This window comes from Alligator sinensis, unplaced genomic scaffold (genome assembly GCF_000455745.1).
Source record: "Alligator sinensis unplaced genomic scaffold, ASM45574v1 scaffold685_2, whole genome shotgun sequence".
Classification (NCBI taxonomy): domain Eukaryota; kingdom Metazoa; phylum Chordata; order Crocodylia; family Alligatoridae; genus Alligator; species Alligator sinensis.
This window is the reverse complement of record NW_005842314.1, coordinates 533054-540094: the sequence shown is the minus strand read 5'-3', so window position 1 is coordinate 540094 and position 7041 is coordinate 533054. Positions and strand designations below refer to the sequence as shown.

At 40.9% G+C, this 7041-nt stretch overlaps 1 long non-coding RNA gene across 1 annotated transcript in view; it reads left to right on the top strand.

Moving 5' to 3' along the window:
• Positions 1-6947: 6947 nt before the first annotated feature.
• Positions 6948-7041, top strand: part of LOC106722449 — a 150958-nt gene continuing 150864 nt past the window's right edge. Inside the window, exon 1 of the long non-coding RNA XR_003095176.1 lies at positions 6948-7001. This is a non-coding gene — a long non-coding RNA (uncharacterized LOC106722449). The remainder of the gene's footprint in view (positions 7002-7041) is intronic.

Below are 7041 nucleotides of genomic sequence, written 5' to 3'. Positions count from 1 at the left end.
CTACCACTTGTAAGCCAGCACAGGATGCAGGCGCAGCAGCACTGGGATCAGGGGCTCTGCCCTGCTGCCACTTGCTCTCTTCCACCCGGAGTGAGCCATGCCCGCATCCCGCCCTCCCCCTCCTGGGCAGCTTGTTCCAGTCCCAGCCCCAGTCCCTCCCTACCCCATGCCCCTTCCCTCCCCCCTTCCCACAACCCAAACAGACTTATGAGCTGGAGGCAGCTGTGTCAGCTGCCTGGTTAGGCTATGGCCAAATCGCCAAAGCATCCAAAGCTTTTCCGAAAGCATTCGGATGCTTCAAATCTATTTGGAGCTTTTAAATAGAAATGCTGATTCAGAGATTCAGTCCTCAAATGGGGCCGAATCTTCTCCGAATCAAATCAGCTACCAAAGCTTCGCACAGCCCGTGTGTGTGTGCGTGCATGTGTGTGTATGATAGTGATACCATAGTGGTATTATAGGGGGACCATTCAATTTTTCAAGAGAGAAGACTACAGCCCATCTACTATTCGAACCTTTTTTAAAAGCTCAGGTGCAGAATTCAGGTTCAGTTAGAATTGCCTCAATGATTACCCCTTTTATACACCAATTGAAGGTACAATTACACTTCCCAATGATCCCCCATTCCCTCTTAACAGATAGGATATTATTACCACGGAGTTCAAATTACTAAAAAGGAAACAAGAGACTTGTCTATAGCCCAAGTTTCATTGTTTATACCAGAAAGCACAAGAATAAACACTTTGTCTCAATGCCTGTTTCTCTGTTTGCAACAGCACAGTACAGTTTCCTATCTATACTGGCAGAGGAGATTCAGGAGGGAGAAAAAGGGTGGCATGCTGACTGGAAGCAAGTCACCTTGAATTTGCTGAGGTCTCCAAATTCATCAGCAATATTATTATATGGCTTATTTAAATAAATATTCTCTGACTTTGTTCACATTTCTTTGTTCCACAAAGACTTCGGGACCTGAACTGAACCATTTTTTCTACAGACTTGGAAGATGCCAATTAGGTAGGATTTATGTCCTTGTGAAAATAACGATTTTGTAAGAAAGGATTTCTTACTTCTTCCCCTCACCATCTAAGAATGCTACTTCACACATCCTGGTCCTTTTACTTTGATGACCAGGCTGGTTATACCATCTGCAGAGGTTCACTCTGAAACAAGCTTTGGGGTCTTCTGGCTTTAGCCACACTTCTGAAGTGTAGCATAACTCATTTGAAAATGGCCAGGCTGACAACAGGTAGGTTTTGACAGTGAACCCCTTTCCTCTGCTTTCCTGGATTCACACACTCAGAGCACTTTTAACTCCACTTTCATTTCTTTTCTATGCATAATAACAAGTGCTACTTTTATGTGATTTCCAAAAAGCAGTTATTTGCACTTGGTCTAGCCTAATATTGCTTGCCTCAATAAACAAATTCTTATACTATGTTCCCAAGCTGCTGTTTATCGTTTACATGCAAGCTTATTGCTTGAATCGTATACAAACTTAAGCACATATCATTTATAACTCTGGCTTGTCCTAAGCCCTCGGTTTCCATCTGTCAGTCAATCACTGACCACATCTGCAGCCTACATGGTGAAACAATTATATGGAAAAGTTGGTTTACAGAGTAAGCTGGGTAAGAAGGGCAGGAAAGGGAGAAGGGAAAGCAAGAATGCATCGTTCCTGCAGCCAAATTCTGGGCTATGAGAAGTGAAAAGGAGGGCTATGTCTAGCCCTACATCAGCAGGTTATGCTTGTGCTTGACATCCTGATTTTGCCTTGATGCCCTGATGGCTGACACATTAAAAACCAGGAAATGGATCAGTTTAAATTAAACTACAGAAGCAAATGTATAGCAATGTTAGAGTCAAAAGCTACATTAGGCCCTTGTTAGGGATACTACCTGCTATACTGTGTGAGGGCACGTTTCTGGTACACTGCAAATAAACTACATTTGAGGACAGGGATATTCCACATTTCTTTCCTCTAAACATAGCTGGCATGTTCCCCAGTAGTGCTGACTCTGCAGTTTCTTGGCATTCTGTTGACTGCAGAGATGGATTTGCACATTATCTGCTAGCTGCAAAGAGATGAGGCTCTTTAGCGGCTTTAAAAACATCAACCCAAAGAAATTATTAAGGCAGGTTTAAGTCTTAAGTGAGCAACATATTAAATTTATTGTTTGTTTTCATTCTGTGATTTAACGACAGGTAACAGGAGAGGTTTTTTTGAGAAGGTACAGTTAGCAGATGCCAAAAACATTGTTTTCTCAGCATTCTTTGTTACCTCTCTTTCTCTTTCTTTCTTTGTGTGTATTTGTATGCGTGTTGCGAGTGTCACTCCAGAGACTTGTGTTCTCTTTTCAACACTGCTACTGCCTTGCTACAGGACCTTGGGAGGATCCTGTTGTTTCAGTTTCCCCTGTTATCTTTTGTCTGCAGTTCTTATTTAGTCTGTACTTGTCTACTTCTTATTTAGTTTGGGCTGGGATGGCCTCTGAAGGTGTGTACAGTGCCTAGCACAATAGGCTGTTGATCTCAATGAAAGCTTCTGGGTAGGACTGGGACATTAATCAACCATAAATAATAATAATAATAATAATACAAAAATAGATATTTAAAACATGATCTCCCTTGGGCTGTTTTACATGCTTAAAAAGAAACAATCAGTTCAATCTATGTTAATGCAACAGCTATGGGAGTTTGTGACTACCTTCCAATCAGTGCTCCAGACTCCCCAGTGATCTGAAGCACTCTTCTTTGCTAAGAAAGTACTTTTAGCATGGTAGGAATTAGGGGAACTTGATACATTGATGAAGAGGGAAAAAAAGCTTTTTCTTCCAAAGTTCTCTTGGGATTTTGACTTTAAAAGGGATCACTGTAGCACAGCATGGGAGTCAAGCACACCACAGTCATTTAGAAAAATTAATATTCCATGAGAGGGATTAGGGGGCTTCGTATCTACAGCACCTCAGTAGTGCGCCAGGGAATACCACAGCAAGGCACACTGTGTGGGTTACCTCCTACGGCGAAGGTAATGCAACCATCTTAGCTTGGGCGTGGATGCGCACTAATAAGCTTTTCCTCTGAGGCATGGAGGGCAGTAGAGGAAGAAGGAAGGGGAAGAATGCTGTCTGCCAGAAAGGTGGCTATATTACTTGTGTTTCAGAGTCATTTGGGGCTGAAAATTGGCTTGTTTGTTTTAACATATCGGTGGGTTGCCTTGTGGTATCTGGTGTGTTTCAAAATAATCATGCAAAAAATAAAAAGTCCCTTCTAAATGGGAAGAAAAACATTTTGTTCTGAAGCAGGACAGTCTGACAGCTGGGGTTCTCTTCTGGCTTCTGCTGAAGCAAAATTCTGACACAAATGACCTGATTTTGCAATGCATTTCAATGTAAATGGATTTCCATCTTCCAAGGACTATTATTCCATTGAAGATGTTTCTGACCTGCTCTAGTGAAGCCAAAAGTAGGGGTAACCCAGCTGGTGCAGAAGTTACTGGATGAAGTTCTCTGCCTCGATGCTATCATAATGGTCTTTCCTGGCTTTAATATTAAATATTAATATTTAATATCAGGGCACCCCCAGAACAAGGTATCCTATGAGGGCACTGCCAGTAGGTAGGACTGAGGTGAGGTGAGGCATACTCCCTAGCTATTCTCCAGCTGCCAAAGTCACAAAACAGCTGGGGCATGAACTTTACAGCTAGAAGTAGAAAGAAGCAGCTAGAAGTAGAAAAAGGATGAGTCAAGCCTGGAGAGATTCAACCCTTATTTATTGCATTTCTTCTGCCTAGGAACTCCAGTCATGAGCCAGGACCCTGTTCAAAACCAGAACAAGAAGATGGTCTCTGCCCTCAAAGATCTTTTATCTATGTAGAAGAGAAGAGAGAGCAGGTGGCTCCAGGCTAATGACAGAGCACAGAGTACAATAGTCGCTGATGTTAGACTTGATAAATCAAGTCTTTGGCAATAAAAGAGCATTTTAAGGGAGGATTTAAGGAGAGTTGTGAGGTGCCACTCCTAAGCTTGAGAGGTAGCATAGGAGGAGTGAAGGTGCTTGTTTATTTAATAGCTGGTGATGGAGAGAAGAATTACACATTTCCTGCCATTAAACCCTAAGTGAAATGCAACCTTCCTTTGACAAGTTTCATCTAGGTGGTAAAAGAACGAGTGCATTTCTAAGCCATAATAGATAGTATGTAAAATGTAATTTATAAATAACTTGCACAGTATTTGCAATGTATTTATAGCACATTATGTACGATAACTTGTTGGCAAACATTCATAAAGTATTTATTGGACATGCCACCATTTGTTCAATGATTTATAAATCAATGCTGTGATGTGTAAAATGGTGACAGGGTTACATATAAATCCCTTGCAAAATATTTGCTATGCATCAATAATTCTGATATTAATTAGTTTACAGTTTATCTACAAGTGCTTTGGGAATGATTTACAGGTCACTTTTTCACTAGCCCAGGCAGCTAGGGGATTGAAATCAAACACACATTATCTACTAAACCTGATTTTTCCTCCAGGGTATTTTTTTTCATATTAGGAGTGATCAAACTTGTCACCAGTCTGTATATTAGAAGGGACCTTTGCTGAAGGCCAGCTCCAGACTTTGTCTGAAAAAGGGGTTAGGGACCAACAAGGATATTGAGGGACTGCACAGCACATGCTTAAGAATGATCACTTCAGTGGGAACATGTTTGGAAAAAATCAGACTAAGTGAAAAGCAGCATGAGTCAATCCTCAGGTCTGCCATAGACTTCCACTGTGACCTAGTCAAGTCATCAATTCCCTTTCTTCTCCTCCTTTTACATGAGGATAGCACATTTTCTTTTTCCTACCCTATTAAAATTGTAAGCTCCTTAGGCCAGACTCCCACTCACTGTTTATATAGTACCTAGCCCACAATGAAAGCCTGTATGGCACTGAGGTCTTTGTGTAATACTGCAATAGAAATAATAGTGATAAAAAGTGAAGATGGGATGTGAAGATGCAATGGAATAGTATAATGTACCTTCACTCTAAAGCTATTGTTTTAATTCTGTCTCCATTAAAGACAAAATTATGCTACTGCTTGCACCTGTATCCTTCATATTTCAGTTACTTACGGCTTACAAGAATCATGCCCTGATACTTTTCAGAAAAGTAAGGGTGAGAGTCACAGTAGGTTGGCCAGATTTCACCTCACTAAAATTCCCCTTATACAGATTTTCTGTGTTGTCAAACAACCACACCCCAGAAGCAGCAGCATTTCTTAGGAAATATATTGCTTAGGAAATATTTTTAGATCCTTGGGATGGCAGGTACCCTTATCAATGGCAATGATTATTATTGCGAGGTAGATGCCTCTTCTGCAACAGAGGCCCCTATTTAGTAAAGTACATAAGTATGTATTTTCCTTTAGGCAAAGACTTGTCTCCCTTGATTTCACTGGTTAAATTAAATAAATGTATGAAGAGAACCAAATTTGTGCTTCTCTATTTGCTCTCTAAGTTTTGAACATTTAGGATTCAAAAGTTTTTCAGCTTTTGTGCATACCTAGACACAGAATTTCCTTTATTTGCATGCAAGCTGAGGCTCTCACATAATCGCTGGACTCTAGGAGAGTTCTCTCTGAGAGGGAGAGAGAAAAGCCACTACATAAAGCAGGGCTCATAAAAGTTGCCCTACTGCAGTTTGCTCTACATGGGGCTGCTGTTGAAGACCCTTCAAAAGCTGCAGCTGGTGCAGAATGTGGCAGCCCACCTTCCTGACAGGAGTGTTATGCCAGGAGCGAATTATCCCAGTGCTGCAGAGTCTTCACATGCTTTCTATAGCTTTCTGGGTGCAATTCAAAGGGATGGTTTTGCTCTCTAGAGCCCAAATGATGTGGGCCCTATATATGAAATGGAGCACTTTCACCATTATGTCCCATTCTGACCCCTAAGGATAACCAGAGGCAACCTCCTGCAAGTTCTATCTGTGCACCAAGGACATCTGACAAAAATATGTGGGAAGTTGTTCTTGGAAGTCATTCCTCAATTTTACAACTCACTCCCCTTTGTGGCCTGCCAATGCCTGAGCCTGGACATTTTTCAGAAGTGCTGTAAGACCTTCATATTTGATCAGGCTTTTGGCAATGAGGAAGGATGGAGGGGGTTAAGTCCAGATTTATTGTCTGGGGAATTGTCTTATAATTTCCTTTTACACACACACACACACCCCCCTCTGTCTCTCTAAGAAGGCCGATCCAGACTTAGGAAAATATTATACGTTTGATTTCTCAGATCAGCACCTGGAGTTCTGGCATTAAATGTTGGTTTTTTCCCCCTATTTATTTATTTATTTGACAAAAGGCTTAGGGCAGTTTACAGGAACAGCAAATAAGTCATTATATATATATAATATTAATTATATATAATATAATATTAATTATATATATACACATAATAGATGTATTATAGATATAAAGACTTATTTTCTGCTACCGTAAGCTGCCCCGAGCCTTTTATGGGATGAATCAAATAAATAAATAAATAAATAGGGAGAAAAAAATGACATTTATTGCCAGAACTCCAGGTGCTGATCTGAGAAATCAAACATACCAAATTTTCCTAAGTTTGGCTCAGCCTTAGAGAGACGTGTGTGTGTCTGTGTGTGTGTAAAAGGAAATTATAAGACAATTCCCCAGACAATAAATCCAGCCTTTACATCTTAGACAGTCTTCTACTTTGAAGGTTATTCTCACTGCTAAACATGAATCATTTTTGTGAACAATACAGTTAATTAGTGAACTCCACCACCTTTTGTATTAGGAAAGGACAGAACACAAAAGCATTGGTCATGAGAGCACACAGCTGAGGCATATGAGGCAGAACCTAACCACTTCTTGCTTTCACCTGTACTGAGAGTCACATGCTGCTGTTCTGAGAGCAACTGACTTCGCTTATAAGCCCAAGCCAAGAAGGGGAGCTCCTGCTGTTCCAGGGGTGATAGTAGGAGTGCCTCAGAGTGAGTACATAATACTCTATAGGGACTGGTTAGGTTTGTT